Source organism: Nelumbo nucifera, chromosome 1, assembly GCF_055504915.1.
Source record: "Nelumbo nucifera cultivar China Antique chromosome 1, China Antique-T2T, whole genome shotgun sequence".
Classification (NCBI taxonomy): Eukaryota; Viridiplantae; Streptophyta; class Magnoliopsida; order Proteales; family Nelumbonaceae; genus Nelumbo; species Nelumbo nucifera.
In genome coordinates, this window is record NC_142649.1 from 195,239,349 (window position 1) to 195,260,143 (window position 20,795).

At 38.2% G+C, this 20,795-nt stretch overlaps 1 pseudogene across 1 annotated transcript in view; it reads left to right on the forward strand.

The window, feature by feature from the left end:
• The window catches only part of LOC104590807 (calcium-dependent lipid-binding protein-like), a 41,401-nt pseudogene extending 21,472 nt beyond the window's left edge, over positions 1-19,929 (forward strand). Inside the window, exons 3-11 of the transcript XR_016080859.1 lie at positions 12,712-12,762; positions 13,582-13,702; positions 14,968-15,089; positions 15,262-15,360; positions 16,092-16,172; positions 16,268-16,353; positions 17,021-17,246; positions 18,358-18,522; positions 19,079-19,929. The product of XR_016080859.1 is annotated as a calcium-dependent lipid-binding protein-like (transcript). The remainder of the gene's footprint in view (positions 1-12,711; positions 12,763-13,581; positions 13,703-14,967; positions 15,090-15,261; positions 15,361-16,091; positions 16,173-16,267; positions 16,354-17,020; positions 17,247-18,357; positions 18,523-19,078) is intronic.
• The last annotated feature ends 866 nt before the right edge of the window (positions 19,930-20,795 follow it).

Consider the following 20,795-nt stretch of genomic DNA (forward strand, 5'->3'; position numbering starts at 1 on the left):
TCTTTTGTGAAGATGTCTGCAAGTTGGTTCTCAAAGCTAACATAGGGAGTACATTGCCTGTGATGACTTTCTCTCTGATAAAATGCTTGTCAACTTCGATGTGTTTTGTTCTATCATGTAGCACTGGGTTAGCAGCAATGTTTATAGCTGCTTTGTTATCACATAATAGAGTCATAGGCTTGCTCACTCAACAGATTGTTTATCCACATACCTTCAGCTACTCCGTGAGCCATTGCACGATATTCAGCTTCAGCACTGGATCTAGCCACCACATTTTGCTTTTTACTCCTCCATGTAACAAGGTTCCCCCCTATAAAGGTGCAGTAGCCACTAGTAGACTTTCTGTCACTCAACTTTCAAACGTCCATGCCTTTGAAATAGCAAGCCAGCACCAGGAAACTTTTTTAGATATCAAAGGATTCTTTCTACTGCTTCAAGATGAGTGGACCTAGGTGCATGCATGAACTGACTGAGGACACCAATAGCATAAGCAATGTTTGGGCGAGTCATAGAAAGATAACAATCTCCCTACAAGCCTCTGAAACTGTTTCACATCCTTGAGAGGTTCACCTTGGCTGTCACCTAATTTATGGTTGGGGTCAATGGGAGAGTCAACTGGCTTCACTCCCATCTTTCCAGTGTCCTAAAGTAAATCTAGGACATATTTCCTTTGGGAAATGAAGATACCCCTTTTTGATCGGGCAACTTCAATTCCAAGGAAGTATCTGGGAGGTCCTAGATCCTTCACTTCAAACTGAGTGGCAAGGAAACCCTTCAACCTCTGTATTTCATCATTCCAGTCACCAGTAACAATTATGTCATCCACGTATACTATTAAAGCAGCCATTTTACCTTCTCCTCTTTTCACAAACAGTGTGTGATCTGATTGACATTGCTTGTATCCTTTCTGCTGAATCGCAACATGGAATCTACTAAACCAAGCTCTTGGTGATTGTTTCAGCCCGTATAAAGACTTCTTCAACTTGCGCACTTTCTGTTCATTGCCTTGAGCCAGGAAACCAGGGGGTTGAATCATGTAAACTTCCTCTTCAAGATCACCATTCAAGAATGCATTCTTGATGCCAAGCTGATGTAGATCCCAATCCAGATTAGCAGCAAGAGAGAAAAGAACTCTAATGGAGTTTATCTTGGCAATATGCCAAGCTGATGTAGATCCCAATCCAGATTAGCAGCAAGAGAGAAAAGAACTCTAATGGAGTTTATCTTGGCAATAGGGGCAAAAGTTTCTACATAATCAACTCCGTACACTTGAGTAAACCCCTTTTCCACTAAGCGAGCTTTATACCTCTCCACCGTTCCATCAGCCCTATGCTTGACAGTGAACACCCATTTACATCCAACTGGATCCTTTCCCTTAGGAAGATCTACAAGTTCCCATGTGTCATTTTTATGAAGGGTATTAATTTCTTCCTTCATGGCATCTATCCATTCAGGTACTGAAAGAGCTTCTGCAACATTTTTGGGGATAGGGACACTGTCAATAGAGGTAAGGAAAACACGAAATGAGGGTTAAATGTTCTCATAGGAAACAAAGTTGGAAATGGGATGTTTAGTGGTGCACAATCTAACACCTTTCCTGTGAGCAATAGGAAGGTCAAGGTCATTAGCAGTAGAGGTATCAATTTCAATAGAATCATGAACATCATTGGGAGCCAAGTTACCTGCGTGGGTATGATCCTCCCCCGAGGAGTGTGATGGCACTAGAGGTACAACTTCTAGATTCTCCACAGCTCTTGAATTTGGTTGGCCTTTACGAAGATGAAAGAAGACACGAAAAGGCGGAGGATCAGGAAGAGAAGGGAGTTGAACCAGTTTTTCCTCATGCCTACACTCCCCCTGAGGAGAAACAGGAAAGAAAGGCTCATCCTCAAAGAAAGAAACATCCATGGAGACATAGAACTTCTGAGAAACAGGATCAAAACAACGGTATTCCTTTTGAGTGAAGGAATAACCAAGGAATATGTAAGGAATAGCACGAGAATCCAATTTCCCACGGGTGGGAGACAGATTTTGGACAAAGCACCGACAGCCAAATACACGAGGAGGAATGGGAAGAAGGGGGGCCTTAGGAAAGAGAAGCTGATGTGGGGCTTTGTACTCTAACCAACGAGAGGGCATACGGTTAATGAGGTAGGTAGAACAAAGAACAACTTCAAGCCAAAAACGTTTGGGGACATTCATATGGAGTAGTAAACCCCGAGCCAATTCAAGGAGATGTCGGTTCTTCCGTTCAGCCACACCATTTTGTTGTGGTGTTCGGGCACAAGAGCTACGATGAAGTGAACCACGCGAAGCAAAGAACTCCGTGAGATCACTATGAAAAAACTCTTTTGCATTGTCTGACTGAAAAATTTGGATTTCAGTCTGAAATTGAGTGAAGACCATCCGCTGAAAATCTTGGATAATTTTTGGTACTTCCTCCCTGGTTCGCATAGGATATACCCAAGTATATCTAGAATAATCATCAATGAGGGTAATAAAATACTTGTAACCACTCTCAGATGGTAAAGTAGTAGGGCCCCATACATCAGAATGAACAATGTGAAAAGGAAATTTAGATTTACTATTTTTTTGAAGAAAATGAGTTCTACAATGTTTACTTAACTGACATGTTTGACAAGAGAAATCTGAAACGGACATTGACTTTAACAGTTCTGGAAATACAACTTTTAAAGACTCAAAAGACAAATGACCAAGGCGACAATGCCATAAATAAACTTGACTCTTACAGGACTGACTCGTAACATGAAGACCAACCTTATTCTCCAGCATGTAAAGTCCATCAACCATACGTCCCCAACCAATTGTCCTCCCCGAGGCCAGATCCTGAATCACACAATGATAAGGGAAAAAGGTCACTGAGCAGTTTAAGGAGTTAGTAACACTACTAACAGAGAACAAATTAATGGAAAATTTTGGAACATGTAGGACATCAGAGAGAGTAAGGCCAAGGGGAAGAGAGATGGTTCCTTGACCAGCTATGGAAGTGTATGATCCATCAGCTAGTCTCACCTTGTCTCTTCCAGAAAGAAGGTGATAGGTTTGAAAGTAAGAGGACGTACCAATCATGTGTTTTGATGCTCCAGAATCAATGATCCATGGAGAGTCAAGGGTGTGAGAAGCAACATGGAAAGCTGTGGCAGAGTTACCTGATGTAGATGCAAATGAGGTTGAGGGAGGAGCATCCATCTGACGAATTGCTCTACCATAGAGCTCTAAATGGTCACGGAAGGAATTCATAATATCCTCCCTCGGGTCAGATCCAGAGAGATGTATCTGAGTCACAGTAGGGATGGAGGGCTGATTCTCCCGAGTAGCCATGTTGGCCATGTTGTATTTCTTTGTACCTTGCTATCCGGACCTTTTATTCACATCTGAACCTTGCTTCTTATTCAGATCTTGAGCCCATTTTGGTTTCCCATGAAGATCCCAACAAGTATCTCTAGTGTATCGGGGTTTTTGGCAATGAGTGCACCACAATTTGTCCTTATCTTCTGTTTTTTTCTGAAGATCTCCTTTCCTGGAAGAAGATCCCACACTAGTAGAGACACCCCCTTTTGCTGCCAACACAACTGCATCCCCACTAGGGCTGTTCATCAAATTCCTTCTGCTCTCTTCAAATTGTACAAGAGCATAAACTTCCTGAACTGATGGAAGATCCTTAGAACTGAGAATCTGTACTCTGATAGATTCATACATAGGATTTAGACCATCTGAGAAGGCAAATACTCTTTGCTGGGAGACAAGTTTCGAGTACAGTTTTGCATCCTCGTCACACTTCCAATCCACATTCTGGTAATGGTCCAACTCCTTCCAGACAGAAGTCAAGTCAGAGTAGTATACTAATAAACACCTCTCCCCCTGTCTACAAGTAGACGATTCTGCCTGCAGTTGATAGATCTTGGCATAGTGTCGCAGTTCTGAATATGTAGATTTTGCTTGTTCCCAGATCTCATTTGCAGTTTTAGCCTACATGAAATTCTTCCTTATTTGAGGTTGCATGGAGACCAAAAGCCAAGACATAACCATACTGTTCTCCTAATTCCATCTATCATATTCAGCACTCCCAGAGTGTGGTTCTTTAATTATCCCATTAATATAGCCTATCTTCCCCCTTGCAGTGATGTATAACTTGATCCCTCTTGACCACTCTAGGTAATTTAAACCATCAAGAGGGACAACAGCCATAGGAAAGGATAGGTCACCACCCCCACTCATTCCATTCAGCATAGAAGAAACTCTAGATGTGGTTGAATCTTCACTACTCATGATTTCAGGTTTAAAAAACAGCATCCAAAGAAGGAGCACTACCTCACAGAGTTGTTACAGAAGGCACCAGGCACTTCCTGACCTTCAGACCACTAAAAAGATTGTTATTGCAGTACACAAATAGGTCCTTACAACCTACGGCTTCACAGGGATCCAAGAACAAACACTGTTGTTGCAGCACGTAAACAGGTCTGTATGACCTACAGTTTTACAGGAATCCAAAAGACAAACACTGCTGTTGCAGCACATAAACAGGTCTGTATGACCTATGGTTTTACAGAGATCATACGACCCCACAGCAGAATGGAAGGAGAAAGGTGAAGTTCACCACACACCTAATCGGCAGACCTGGTACAGTGCCAACTTCAGGGCAGCCGAGCAGTCAATGAAGTCAAAGTAAAAGAAACAACTACTTCAGTCCATCAACAGGGTAGCCGAACAGCAATAACACAAAAAAGAACACCTCAGTCGAATATTAGGGCATCAACAGTCCATCAATGGGTGCAAAGAAACACAAAAAAACTTTAGTTGAATACCAGGGCACCTGAACAGTAGATAATACCTTCTTGAACATCAGATGATAGCCTCTCTATAAACCAGAACTTTCTCTACGCTGGAAGATGAAAAGCCAGGCAGACTTCTTTGAACATCAGATAGAAAACTCTCTATAAACCAGAACTCTTTTCTACGCTGGAAGATGAAAAGTCAGGCAGGCACCTTCTTGCTTAAGGTCGAACAGCAGATGGATACATCTGGGAAATGAAGAGACTGATTGCTCGACATTGGAAGATGAACAAATCAGATTTTCTTGACATCACCCTTCAGGCTTGGACGACTTGCTCTGATACCATGTTGAACAAGAGAAGAGAAGAGAAAGAGAGGAGAGGCGAGAGGACTGAGAGCCCAAAGAATACTGCAGGCGTGTGCAGTATGTTATTATTTATACTAGGCTGGTCGTACAACATAAAATATGAAGAAATTACAAAAGTACCCTTGCGGTACTAAACATGTGTACAACAACATCTGTCAACATTTTGATAGATGACAAACTTCACATTCAAAGTTCAACTTTGACACTGAGTCAAATAAGTTTGGAAACAAAAGTTTTATAGAATTGAAAGACATATGACCAAGATGACAATGCCATAATTTCAAAAGACTCATTTTCTCATTTGAACAAGACTCGGTTTGGCTTAATAATCCATGCTCTGAAGGTCCATCAAAGAGGTAGACTCCATCAGCTTCATGCCCACTTCCAATCATCTTCCCCGTGCTCAAGTCCTGAAAAACACAATGGGTAGGAAAAAAGGTCACTGAGCAATTATGGGATTTTGTAAGAGAACTAACAGACAACAAACTTTTATGTAATTGGGGCACATGAAGAACCGATTCAAGAGAAAGATTATGAGAGAATTTGACTTCACCCTAACCCGAAATAGGGGTCTGAGATCCATCAACAACATTAATCTTGCCTTTCCCTGGGGTTAACTTATATGAGGTAAAATGTGAAGGCATACCAGTCATATGGGCACTGGCCCCGAAGTCTACAATCTAAGGACTAAAAGATGTCGAACAACCAAGTGCTGTCTTGGCATATGAACTAGATGGATTACTAAGTCCAGAACCAGATGAGGAGGATGTACCACCCTTTTCCAACTGTAGCAGTAAATTCCTGAGTTTGTCCATTACACCAGAGGAGTCATGAACACTAGAATGTTGAACATCATTACCAACTGTAGCCAAGTGAGAGCATTTCCCTTCCTCCCAGTTTTGTACTTTTCTAGTTTTAAGTGAGGATTGAGCTTCCAACACTTTTCCTTAGTATGTCTTGGCTTCTTGCAATAATCACAAACCACATCCTCAACCTTCTCAATAACATGGTGCTTACTAGTATTTTGCTTAGATCGAGATGACATAAAGGTAGAGTGATCAATCATAGGAGGTTGGATCATGGTTGTCCTTCTACTCTCTTCCCCTTGTACAAGGGAGTACGCGGAAGCAAGAGTGACAATGTCGGCACTAAGAATATGTTGCCTAGTAAAATCAAACTCTAGGTTCAAGCCAGCCAAGAAATCAAAGACTCTATTCTCCTCTATATACTTTCAATATTGCTCACCATCTTCAGGGTCCTTCCATACAAGAGTCTTCAGGTGATCCATTTCTTCCCAGATAGACTGTAGAGAAGAGAAATACATAGCCACAGATCTCTCCCCCTGACGCATACTACAAGCTTCCCTCCGGAGCCGGTATACTCTAGCAGTATTGTTAACTTGGTAATAAGTGGCAACAACTCTATCCCAAATACCTTCGGCCGTTGAAAGAAATATGTAGCTTCGGGCAATATGAGGTTGCATTGAGCAAATCAACCATGACATTACAAGGGAGTTATTCTGTTCCCACTTCGCATATTTTGGATCTTCCAGATTTGGCTTCACCTCCTTTCCGGTGATGAATCCCAGTTTACCTCTCCTAGTGATGGTAAGTTTAGCAGATTGGGACCACTCTAAAAAGTTGGTTCCATCAAGTTTAATAGTGGTTATCATACCATTGGAAATGTCTACACTTCCTGGGAACACACTGGAAACCATCTATACATCCTTAGATGATTCCATAATCTATCAAAACACTTTCGCGTCAACCAAAAGGGGCCGCAAATACTAAACCATAGCTAAGGACCCAAGAAGGCCACCACACGGTTAAGAAGCAAAAAAGAGCCAAAAAACTAAGTTGGTGCCAAAATAGAGGGGAAGAAAATCTCCCAAAATTGTCTAGGGCTTAGAAAAATACGAGACCACTTCCTATTGCTCCCAAGGTAAAAAACAACTTGAATGGTCTATATTTTACAGCAAAAAAATTGATTAAACAAAGTGTATAAGGCTCGACATCAGATCTGGATTTTTTGCGATTTTCTGCTTGAAAAATCTATTAAAAATCATAGAAGCTTTGAACGAAGACAAGAACAATACCAAAAATCTTCTAAAATCAAGGAGAACCAAACCATATATGATTCATGTATTGCCGCCGACACCTGTACGGACTGCTAACGTCATCCGACGGCGGTCTGACGTCAGCAATTCATCTCATGCAAGAGATTCAGCAAGAAAGGTATTCCCAAGTGCCTTAACCTTTCTCTGATACCAAGTTGTCAACTAGTATTGTAAATCTAGGGTTTGTATGAGAAAGGAAGAAAGAAAGAGAGAAAGGAGAAAAAGAGAGGAATGTGTCGAATGGTGTGTTCTTGTTACTATTCACACCCTCAAAAGCATTTTATATTTTGAAACAAGAAATTACAAAGAGGTCCCTACTTGGGCACCCAAATACAAAAAGAGTACAAAGAGAAGAGGTAAATACTAAAAACACCCTTGCCTAAACTTTTTCAACATGTAGGAGCTAGAATAGGTAAACAAAAAGGAGTTTGATCTTCACTAATATTCTCCCCCTAAAGAAAAGGACAAGATGACAGAAAGAAAGGAGTGGATTTGAGGAAGGTGACATCCTTGGAAACATATCTTCTACTAGAATGAGGATCGAAGCATTTGTAGCCCTTTTGGATAAAAGAATAACCAAGAAAGACATATAACAAACTTTGAATCCAGCTTAAACCATTAGAGACTCATGTCATGAACAAAGTAAATGCAACCAAAGACCTTGAGAGAAAGACAAAAGACTAGATCATTAGGGAAGAAGAGTTGATGAGGAGATTGAATATGAAGAGTCCTAGAAGGAAGCCTGTTAATAAGGTATTCAACTGTTTCAACTGGATCTCCCCAGGAACAAGTTGGAATATGCATCTAGACCTTGAGAGGAAGATAGAAGTCTAGATCATCAGGGAAGAGGAGTTGATGAGTAGATTGAATATGAAGAGTCTAGAAGGAAGTCTGTTCATAAGGTATTCAACTGTTTCAACTGCATCTCCCCAGGAACAAGTTAGAATATGCATCTAGAACAGTAAGCCTCGACTTTAGTCACATGTCTATTTTTTTGCTCAACCACTCCATTTTGTTGGGGAGTATAACTATACAAACTTTGATGAATTACTTCCCTCTCTTCAAGGAAGGCTCGTAAGTTCTTCTCAAAGTATTCCTTTGTCTTGTCAAATCTTATCATTTTGATCTTCTTGTCAAACCGTGCCTCTACCATATGAAAGAAAATTTGAACAATTGGTGGAACTTCATTCCCACTCTTCATTAGGTATAGCCAAGTGTATCTAGAATAGTCATCAATGAAAATAATAAAATACTTGTATCCTCCCATGCAAGGAATAGAATATGGACCCCATACATCAGAATGTACCAAAAAAAGAGCAAATTTTTTCTATTACTGGAAAAATATGTGTTTCTACATTGTTTTGATGGATGACAGACTTCACATTGAGGACTCAAACTTGTCACAAACTGATACATATTAGGAAACAAAAGTTTTCTACAACCAAAGGACACATGTCCAAGACGACAATGCCACTGTTTCAAAAAACTCAAATTTTCATTTTGACAAGAATTAGTCTGGCACAATAATCCTTACTCAGGGCCTTACTAGAAAAAGTAAAACCCATCTACTTCATGTCCACTTCCAATCGTCTTCCCCATGTTAAGGTCCTAAAAAACACAATGAAAGAGAAAGAAGATTATAGAACAATTATGAGATTTTGTAAGGGAGCTAACAGATAAGAGATTTTTATGCAATTGAGGAACATGAAGAACAAAACTCAAGGAAAGATTAGGTGTAAGATTTACTTCACCCAACCTCAAGATTGGAGTCTGAGACCGATTTGCTACAATAATCTTACCTTTTCTAGGAGTTAACTCATATGAGGTAAAGTGGGAAGGCATACTAGTCTTATGTACACTAGCTCCAGAATCCACAATCTAGGAGCTAGAAAAGGAAAGATGACAAACAAATGCAATACCTGTTTTAGAAAAAGAGGTGGAAGGATTGCTAAAACCAACAAAGGTAATGGACCCACTCTTCTCTAGCTAAATCAAGAGGCTCCTAAGCTTGTCCATCACTTCAAAGGAGTCATGTCGAGAAGGCTAGATAGCAGCAGTCTAACTATCACCACCAACTATAGCTAGATGAGCATACCCTTCTTTCCAACTTTTAGCTTTTCAGATTTCAACTGTGGGTGTAGCTTCCAACACTTGTCCTTAGTGTGTCTAGGCTTCTTGCAATATTCACACACCACTTTATCAGTCTTCTCACTTGCAACAGACCTACCTATATTCAGCCTAGGTTTAGAAGACATAAAGGCAAGGTGTTCAATGTTAGTATTCTGCACCATAGCAACCCTCCTATTCTCTTCTCCTTGCACCAAGGAATATTCCATAACAAGTAAAACAGTACCACTATTAAGGATATGTTGCCTGGTGAAGTCTAACTCAGCATTTAACCTAGTCAGGAATTCATGCAACCTATTATTTTCCATATATTTTCTATATTGCTCACCATCCCTAGGATCCTTCCATTCTAGAGCCTCCAAATGATCAATTTCTTCCCAAAGAGATTGTAAAGAGGAGAAGTACATAGCCACAATCCTCTCCCCATGACACATACTACAAGCCTCTCTTTAGAGTTGATAAACTTTAGCAGTGTTTTTAACCTGGGAATAGGTGGTTGTCACCCTATCCCAAATATCTTTGGTTGTAGAGAGAAACATGTAATTCTTGGCTATATGTTGTTGCATTGAGCATACTAGTCATGACATTACCAAGGAATGATTATCTTGTTCCTACTTGGCATGTAGAGAGATATATTTTATTTGGGCTTTTGGAGGTTACAGTGGTGTATTTGTAATGATGATAAATTTTGGGGACTTGTATGTATTTATGGGAGGAAGAGGGGCCTGTGTGAAATTCTGGTATAATTTGGCCTTTTGTTTTTTTAAGCCATTGGTTGTGTGGGATTAGGGTTGAGTGAGAGTGGATATTTTGTTGTGAGTCTATAGAGAGGTCAGTTGTTTGATTTATTGTCTAAAAGGTTGGTTGTTGGTCATCTATCCAAGTTTGGTGTTTTCTTTGGGAGCTCTAATTTTTCGAAAAAGTGTTACAGAAGCTCTGCAACTTCTCTGGTCTATTGATGATTATCAATATCAGCATGTGATAGCTCAAGGTGACTATTTGGTGTTCGAGAAAATGTCTCGATGGTGCAAAATTTCTACAATGGTTCTCCATTGTTATGATCAGTTCTGATTTGATCTATTTTGTGAATTGGTTTGATATTTGGACTATTTTAGTGAATGATGGATCTATTATCATCGGTCAATATTTGGTTTGTTTACCTCATATATGTATTGCATGGAAGATGTTTGACAAAATGCATCAGCAATGATCATTTATTATGCTCATTACTTATGGGTTATTGTTGAAGAAATCCTTGGAGTTTTGATCTCCTTCGGTGGCATGGGATTTTGATTCACTTTATCTAGTTGGGTTTCCGATTGGCCAACTCCGATTTCTCAATTTGGTTTATCGAGTTCATAATTGACTTTCCATTGATTAACTCTAAATCTTTGCTTTGGTTTATGGAGTTCAGCATAGTTGGCTTTTCACTAGCCAACTCTGCTTTGGTAATTCTGTTGGCATTTTTGATAATCTAGTTGTTTGACATGGTTGGTTCTTCAATTCGGTGATTGTGATTGGCCTTTTAATGGATAAATTTGATTCTTTGGCATGATATGTGTTGACTTTCCATTGGCCAACTTCAGTTTGGTAATTACTAGATCATTACTTGGCTCTACTCTGGCTTTCCGACATGAATTCATTCAGCTTTCTAACATCCAATTTTGGTTTCTAAGAGGCTTCTTCAACATCTTAAGTTTCATGGTTGTTGCTTCAACAATACACCTATTTTCATGTAAGTTGCTTCAACATCATTTCTTGTAAACTCAAGTCGGTTTCCCCACCTTGAGTTTGAGGGAGGATGTAGAGAGATGCACTATATTTGGTTGTATTTGGGTTTTTTGGAAGTTATAGGGGTGAATTTGTAATGATGATAAATTTTGGGGAATTGTATATATTTATGGGAGGAAGAGGGGGAAATTCTGGTATAATTTGGCCTTTTTCTTATTTAAGCCATTAGTGGTGTGGGATTAGGGTTAAGTGAGAGTGGATATTTTGTTGTGAGTTTGTAGAGAGGTCACCCATTTATCCCTTATTCTCATAGTGGATATTTTTCCCTTTCTTCCCGTGTGTATAGGCTACTGAGCTGAACTGCATCAAATCTTGGTGTTTTCTCTATTTCTTCTTCTTACTTTCTTCTTGATTTGTTATTCTAGTCTCCTTGCCCATGAGAAATCCCTAGCTTACCCCATCCCCCAACAGTAAGCTTAGCTGATTGGGACCACTCAAGAAAGTCAGTTCTGTCAAGTTTCATAGTGGTTATCATCCCACTAGTGACATCAACACTTCCAGGAAGAACACTAGAGGTAAGCTAAATATCTTTGGGAGGCTCCATAGTTTACAGCTTTTGGGAACACCAAGCCCTACTCCAAGAACACTCTCTTCACTTCCAAGGCACCCTAGCCATAACCGGACCAAAGACAAACCCCAACAATCGGGTACAATCACAGTTTAGCAATAAAAAGGGCAAAAAAAGGAGTTGGTGGAAAAATATAGAAGGGAAGAAAAAATAGCCAAAAATTTTCTAAGGCTTAGAAAATATGAAACCACTTCCTATCTTCGAAGAAATTTGAACCGATCTGAATGGCATAGGTCTCACATATTCAGACAACTGCAATCAACCAAACAAGTAGGAATACCCATTTTCGAAATTTTCTGTAATTTCAGTCCAAAATATACAGAAAAATATCTTAACACCTTTAAACATCCACAATATGCATATCAAAATTCTTCTAAAAGAAGGGTGTATCAAACCCTATCAAGAAGGTCAGTTGCCACCGGCTGTACAAACTACAGACGTCATCCAACAGTGGTATGACATCAGCAGGCAACTAGGATGACAAAGCTCCTCAAGAAAGAACCTCTAGACCTCCCTACTTGATACCAAAGATGAGAAGAAGATGGGGAAGAAACGGTCAAATGTGTGGGGTGTGTTTCTGTTCACTCCCACAAAGAAAGATTATATTAAGACTAAATTACACATATACCCTTAGCTATAGGCGCCCAAATACAAATAGATGAAGAAAGGCAAATAAACCCTTACAAATAAAACATAGTTTCAACAGTTTCCTATTTTACTTTTTTATGCGTGATTCTTTGAAAAATTTTAAGGTCAATAATTATCAACTTCTGTTTAACAATGGATATAGCATTGAACAGACAGAATGGCAGACCAGGAGTCATAGAGCTGAACCCATATAGTTGGAACAAATCTTAGATGATGATGATGAATTATGTACTACTGTTCTTCACTTCTTTTTCTTTTTTTATTTTTATGTATATAATTTCATTTTGTTGAATCTTTCAGGTCAAATGGTTGAACAAACAACTGAGCAAGTTGTGGCCTTTTGTTGCTGAAGTAAGCTCTTTACATATATTTTCTTTTATATTATCCTCATGGATGGAATTGTTGAGCATTTACTTTCTATTTAACGTTCTTGTCAACAGTACTGAAAAGTCAAGAGCAAACTTTCCTTTCTGAAGATTGGAAGTTGAATTAGTACTTTTTCAGATGTGGCTTGCTTGCTTTTGGTATATACCTTTAAGATAGTTTGAGGATATGGGTTTCTTATCATACTGATGACATGTTGATAAGTTCCCCGTTAATTTATTTATTTTTATTTTTTATACAGCAATTATTATCTTTGTCAACTTGGGATTACCTTTCAGCTTTCCTCTCTACATATACAATTTTGACTTAATATTTAATATAAATACTTTGTTACTAATCAGGAAAAAAATTCTCATTGCATATCTGTTAGTTTGTTGGCCATTGATTGTTCTTTAGTTGAATTTGGAGATATGTGGCAAGCCATTTTTCAATGTTGTTCTTCTGGCTTAACATATCTGATATTAAATTAAATCTTTGTATAAGTTTTTCCTGAAATTGGCATTGATTATAATCATATTCTTCTTAGAAAATAGAGTTGAATGTCATTACAGTATGGTTAAGGGCTGATGTACTTTCTTGTATGATGGTTAGCCGACCTCCTTATATGGGTATTCTACTTTGTTGTACTCACCATTTAATAAAATACAGAACTGTTACTCATCCCAAAAAAAAGCTATGTCACAACAATATCTAAAGTTTTAAAATGTCGTTGATTGTGCTTGCAGTTCACTGGCTCTTGATTTTCAGTTTGTTAATTTAATATTGTTGGTATATGCTTGTCCCCAGGCAGCAACAATGGTCATAAGGGAATCTGTTGAACCACTGTTGGAAGAATATCGACCTCCAGGAATTACTTCACTGAAGTTCAGCAAACTCTCTCTTGGAGATGTGGCACCTAAAATTGAAGGTCTGAGTTTATAATGCCTTCAGTTTACTTCTTCTAATGGTTAGGGAAACTGTGTTCTAATCTATATACTGAATAGCGGGTTGTTAGTTCAAATCTGTGATTCCTAATTTAAGTTACAGCATTGATAAAAAAATGTCATTAACCAATGTTTGGCCAACCGTGCAAGTTTTCTGGGGTCTTGGGAGGGCTGGACTGGATCCTAACCTCTTTTTTTCTTCTTTGTTCAAAGTCTATTCTGTGACATCTTTCTCTTGCGGTTCCACTTCCACAAAATGTCCAACCAGACAAGTTTCTAACAACTCCAACCTCTCCTTTAATTTTCCAGCATCTGAAAGTTCAACCAGGCACATAGTCTTTCGAAAATCCATTCAGTCCCTCAGTGGCATAATATCCCTGAAAATATTATGAATTCTGTTGTCACATCTTTTGGTTCTAAATGGCAAGTATGCTTCTTCATTTCCTTTTTTTTTTTTAGATCACTAACTGAAAACTTTTATTAAATAAGAGAAATATAAGTACAAGAAAGGGGGAGATAAAATGTCTTAGCTCCCCACCAATAGATTAAAAGAAAAACTTAGAAATTAGCCCAAAATAAAGAATCCCTATATGCCCCTTGTTTGGCTAAACCTCCACATGCCGCTGTTATCTTCCTTTACCCATCTAATCACCACTTCTGAATCACCTTCAAGGATCAACCTCCTGAAGTTCAGATCCCGAGATTTTTGGATACCTTCCAGAGCCGTAAAGATCTCATATCTAAGTGAGTCTCCTCCAATAGGGTCTGAGAACAAAGCTAAAATAATCCCCTCCTCATTCCTGAACAGACCCCCAATTCCAGAAGGCCCTGGATTCCCCACACTACATCCATCAATATTCAGTTTTATGAATCTATAAGGTGGGGACATCCAAGAGGGGCTAGAAGACCTCTTAAATTGGGCAGTGTTAGCTATCTCTTTCTAGTTTCTTATCAAGTCAGCCAGTGAGACATCTGTGAATAGGTCCACAGATTTCAGCCAATGGACCACCCTCAACAGAATCAGTTCTGTTAAACTCTCACTTCTTCATTTCCTTTTCTAGTTTGATAATTGGTATTTTTCCTCATTTTCCTTAGGTGGCCTCTCTTTGATTTGATTCTCCTCTCAACATCATAATATAATTCAGAAATCATTCTTAGGCTCTGATCTTGCCTATGTGCTGTCCTGTTCATCTTTTGTGTTGCACATTTTTAATGCAAATTTACATATATAATGATTTAATAAATGCAGGTATTCATGTTCAGAGCCTTAAAAAAGGTCAAATCACAATGGACATTGACTTCCGATGGGGTGGTGATCCAAACATCATACTTGCTGTTGAAGCGGCACTTGTTGCATCTATACCCATTCAGGTTAGCAGTAAAACTTCTCTGAATAAAATACATACTTGGAAGGGTTTGGTAAACAAAAGCATTCTTTCTTCCAAATAGGAGTTATTAAGCTGATCTTGTACTGCATTATGCAATTAGTGTTTCAGTGTGTATACTTCTTTCTTAAATATTCTGTTTCCACTGTTGGCTGCAGTTGAAGGATCTTCAAGTTTTCACTGTTGTTCGTGTAATTTTCCAACTTTCTGAAGAGATCCCTTGTATTTCTGCTATTGTTTTTGCTCTCCTTTCTGAGGTATGAATAACCATTGAATGTATTGCAAGCTCACTGGAAGAATTATTCAGTTATATTTTATTGCCTTGAATTGTTTTCTACTTGCATTTCATAGAAACAGGTAGAAGTGCCATCATCTGATGCCTCTACCAAATATAAAGTCTTTGTATGACATGCATGCACATGCCATTAACTATTGAGTTTACAAAATCAGATAGTCAATCAAGTTTCATCAAAGCCTTCAGGTGGGTGATCTTATTATCTTAATGTCTCATGTATGTAAGGCTAGTCCTGCAAACACTGTAATTAATTGGAGTAATTGATGAGCATTTTATGTGGCACTGCAGTAAATGAGCAACAATATAGTAGACACAAAGGGTGTGAAATCAAGACAATTTGTCTTTTCTTGACTTCAACAGCATTAACAGAGTACACTATTGTGATAGGTCCTTCTAGAACCTTGAACTGTTCATAAACATGCTACCTATATTTTGGTCCCTTGGTGACATCATATTTAAGATAGCATACAATTCCATCCTTTTAACTTCATGCTTAAGATTCTATTAGGGATTGATTTCAATACTTCTATTCTATGCTTCAAGGTTGGGTAGTGTTTAGGTTATGTGGGTTACAGGAGCAAATTTCCATTGAATTTAACCATGAACAAACTACCACTTGATTATTCTTTGATCATTACCTAACATCAATTGCAGTATCTTGAAAATGACTAATAATTGTATATTCCAAATCAGCCAAAGCCTAGAATAGATTATACATTGAAGGCTGTTGGAGGAAGCTTAACAGCACTACCTGGAATTTCTGATATGATTGATGTAAGTTCTATATATAATGTCTGTAAATTTTCTTTTCAAAATATGTTTCTATTTATTACTTAGACTCATAATACTAGTAGTTTGGAATACTGTAGGATACTGTGAATTCAATTGTCACAGACATGCTCCAATGGCCCCATCGGATAGTTGTACCAATTGGTGGTACACAGGTTGATACAAGGTAATCATGTTTCTTTTACTAACTTTTATTCTTTTCTGACAAGAATTTAATGTTGACACGACCACTACATTTTATTTTTCAATTCCCTTGGGACTGACATGCATCCAAATCTATGTTTTGTTACTGCCAGAACAGATTTAAACAGAATCAAGTTCTAGTATTACATTATCCATTGTTTATTCATGTCATGTACTAGCCATAAAAATATTTTAATGATATGCCATTTTCTTCTTTTCTTTCATTTTCCTTTCGTGCATGTGTGAATTTAAGTTAGTGTCTATATTTATAAGGATCTTCTGATATTAAAATAATATATATTCTCAAAGTATGATTACAAATTCTTCTAGTGAAGATCAGGCCACTTGTGGATGGTGGGGGTGTAATTTTTTTTCTATAATTTTCATATACAGAGAGTGCGCACCTGTACACTGTTTTGAGGGAAACTCTCCCTTCTTTTAATACAATCGTACTTATCAAAAATAATTTTGGTGCATCATTATGATAGCAGTGTTGTTCATGTAATTGAATTTGTTTTTCTTTTTCCTGTTTCTTGACAGAAATCTTTTCTCATGTGGCAGAATTTTCTGATATGCTAAGATATTAACACATCCTGAGTCTCCAATAAATGTCATGAGAATAAACAGTGACCTTTTTCTTCATTATGCAGTGAGTTGGAACTTAAACCACAGGGGAAGCTTATAGTGACAGTGGTAAAAGCAGATGAATTGAAGAATATGGAAATGATTGGCAAATCTGATCCTTATGTCATTCTGTATATTCGACCTCTATTCAAGGTTAAAACAAAGGTTATTGACAACAACCTAAATCCTATTTGGAATGAAACATTTGAGCTGATTGCTGAAGACAAGGAGACACAATCACTTATCCTTGAGGTTCTAATCCACTTGCTCTTACTCCTTTTATCTTATAATTTGTTATCCCTTATTGTGATATCTGTCTTATTGATGTTTCAAACTGCTTCAAAAAATAAGTGTTTAGCTTACATAATGTGTTGCAAAATTAGGTAAATTTTTAATTGTTTCAACTTACATAACATTCAAGAAGGATAATTTGTAAGGGAATACTCTTTGATGCTTCTTCAGTTCTTTTCAAACCCATGATTTCAACCATTGCTTATTCTTATTACTAATCAACTACTTTTGTCATCTTAACTGTTTTAAGAATTATGATAACATTTTGGTTTTAAATGAATTCACTGCTTGGTCATAGAGTTATGTTGAAGACTAACTTGGTATGTGCATAGTGATAGTTTTCCACCTAGGCTAAAAGCAACTGGTAAACGGTTTCCCACCTAATATAGTTCCTTGATCTGCATCTATCTTCATGCCAAAAATTCATTTAAGAATATCTTTGTATCATTTGCTTGGGTTTTAACCAGTGTTTTAAGACTCGGACCGGACACAAAACTGAACTGGCTGCCGGGTCATAGGTCAAATGGTTTGACTGTGGGCTACAAAGATACAAATAAATAGATTTTATAATTTATAATTCAATTCTAAGTGGTGGCGGGATGGTGGAAGTGTTATTTTTAACATAAATGACCAGGGTTCAAGTCTTGGTACCTGCATTTTATTGAAAATATATGTAATGTAATTATACAATGTATAAATTAAAGATACACAAAGAAGTATAAATGAATGATAAGTTAATCATTTGGTACATGTAAATCTAAGTATGAATGTAGATTTAGTGACCCAGGAAGGTCATAGAAACTGGTTGGATCATTGAAACCTGGCCGGTTTTCAACGGTTCTGCCAGGTTTTGACTGGTTCTTCCAGTTTTCAGAAATATGAAAACCGGGGTTTAAAAATCTGGAATGCCTTCTGGTTCCTGGGTTGAATGGTCTGAGCAGTTGGTCCGGTCCGAATCTTGAAACATTGGTTTTAAAAGTTTCAAGTAAAAATCTTGTTTTTGGACCCTGTTGATATGATAACTTGCTGAAGAATATATTACCCTTAAAAATGTTTTTTAATTGTACAACAGGTTTTTGATAAGGATGTTACACAAGACAAGAGACTGGGCATAGTAAAATTACCTTTAGCTGATTTGGAACCTGAAACTCCAAAGGATATTGAGCTGAGACTGCTGCCCTCACTTGACATGCTAAAAGTTAAAGATAAGAAAGACAGAGGATCTCTTATAGTTAAGGTATGATTTTTCTGGTTTTCTGTTTTCAAACCTATTCTCACCTTGTAATTATTAATTATTAGTTGTTTGTTATGCCTTGGGGGAAAACTGGTTCCTTTTCCATATATGCTTTTCAATTTTAGTCATGGTCACTACCATGACTTGCTTTTGTTGATCTTTTGCCGTGGTTATTGCTGGTTTCAAGTGTTGCTTCCAGATACTGCCAGATGCTGAAACATTCTTCTTGCTGTTTTCCCCATCCAATTATTTGCCATCTTGCTTGATCATGTCAAGAAATGCAAGAGCAGAAAATATTCAAACAAATATCTTGTGTGTAGATCTTTAAAACTATACTATTATGTCTGCCATCAACAAATTAGTAACACCTGGTACCATGAATAATGCAGCTAATATCAGGGAGAAATTGACAGACAAATGTTTGAATTGTGCTTTTTGATATCATATAAATCTTCTGTTATGCTTGGAGACATCATTCTCCTTCATGCTACATTCATACCTTCTTTAATCTTTTTGTGGATTCGTCTGAGACACACTTCGAATTTGGATGTGCATATAGGTTTTGTATCATCAACTCGACAAGAAAGAACAGTTGGTAGCTCTTGAAGAAGAAAAGGTGATCCTAGAAGGACGGAGAAAATTGAAAGAAGAAGGGGTGATAGGGAGCACGAGGGATGCATTAGATGGAGCAGCTTCTTTGGTTGGATCAGGGGTAGGGCTAGTGGGAACTGGCATTGGAGCAGGAGTTGGGCTAGTGGGAACTGGCATTGGATCAGGGATGGGCCTAGTTGGAACTGGCATTGAATCAGGAGCTGGCCTAGTTGGAACTGGCATTCAAACAGGAGCTGGCCTAGTTGGAACTGGCATTCAAACAGGAGCTGGCCTAGTTGGAACTGGCATTGGTGCAGGAGCTGGGCTTGTTGGGAATGGAATCAATGCTGGAGTTGGATTTGTTGGCAGCGGCTTTGGTGCTATGAGCAGCGGCCTTAGTAAGGCAGGAAAGTTAATGGGGAGGAGCTTAGGGCATTCTGGCTCTTCCAAGAGAAGTGGTAACAGCACTCTATAACCCCTCGACAAGGGAACGATAAGGGAAAGCCAGCACAGACCTCTCCATATGGCTTTGGCTAGCTGTAGGACCTGCAGTTAACCTTGTGAATTGTATGCTTTAAATGATTGGACAGGGCTACGAACTCTTGATTCTTCCTTTTCTTATTTATTTTCATCCTTTGTTTATTTTGGGCATCATCTCCGTGTATTTTGTTTATTAATTCTTAAATGCCGGTTTTTTGTAGTACGATGAATCCTAAACTGCTGTTCATACTCCAACTTGATTTTGATTACAAATAAAAAAAGGGAAATGCAAACCATTGCTTTGCTTATCTCGAGTGGGTCTTCATTGAATCCTCGCTTCAAGCAACAAGTGTTTTGGTCTAAGATTTTGCACTAGTCTGAAGAGCATGCATGGAAACTGTTGTCTGTTCGTTGGGGCCACCTATTTTCCAATTCAGTTTCATGGTTCCCAAAATGTTTGGACTCTCGAATGCTCAGAGGCCCACAATGTTGTGGCAGTAGTACACTGGTACTAGGTAGGTAGTATCACTAGCTCGGGCTTACTTTATGGAAACTGGCAAATATATTAAGGCTGCATTTGGCACTCCTTATTTTAAGGATTTATCTCCTTTTTGAACACTGAATTTTTAACAGCAAAATGGACACAAGTCCTGCCTAAGCTTGGAACAAATCTGGCCGTAATAGATATCATTAAGATGATGGAGTACAAGGAGCATAACTGCTGCCATCCTTAATCACTACTATATTATATGTTTTATGCATATACTATCACAACAAAACCCAACTGCTTCAAAATATAGTCTTGTTGATGTCGTAGGCTCCGGTCTGCTTTCATTGATTGTATTTACAATTCCTGTTGAGTCACAAAAATAACTAGCATTGATTTGATCTTCATCTGTGTTTCAGTAGAGGCGTATCGGTACTTTGATACACATGGAAACATGGTTTTTTTAGTATTTTTTTTTCAAAATTTGGTATTTGGGGATTTAAATACATATATTTTTCACTAAAAAAAGAATGGGTCCTGAATCACCTGTAAACAGGCGTTTTGGGACCCAAAAGATATGATGCGGTATGCCCGATATCGAAACTTTGAACCTTGATACAGACCTTTGATTCTTTTTTTCTGAACAGCTGATATAATTAAAACTAACCAGAGCAAACACAAACACAGAGAAAAAAACTACAACAGAAACAGAAAAAGA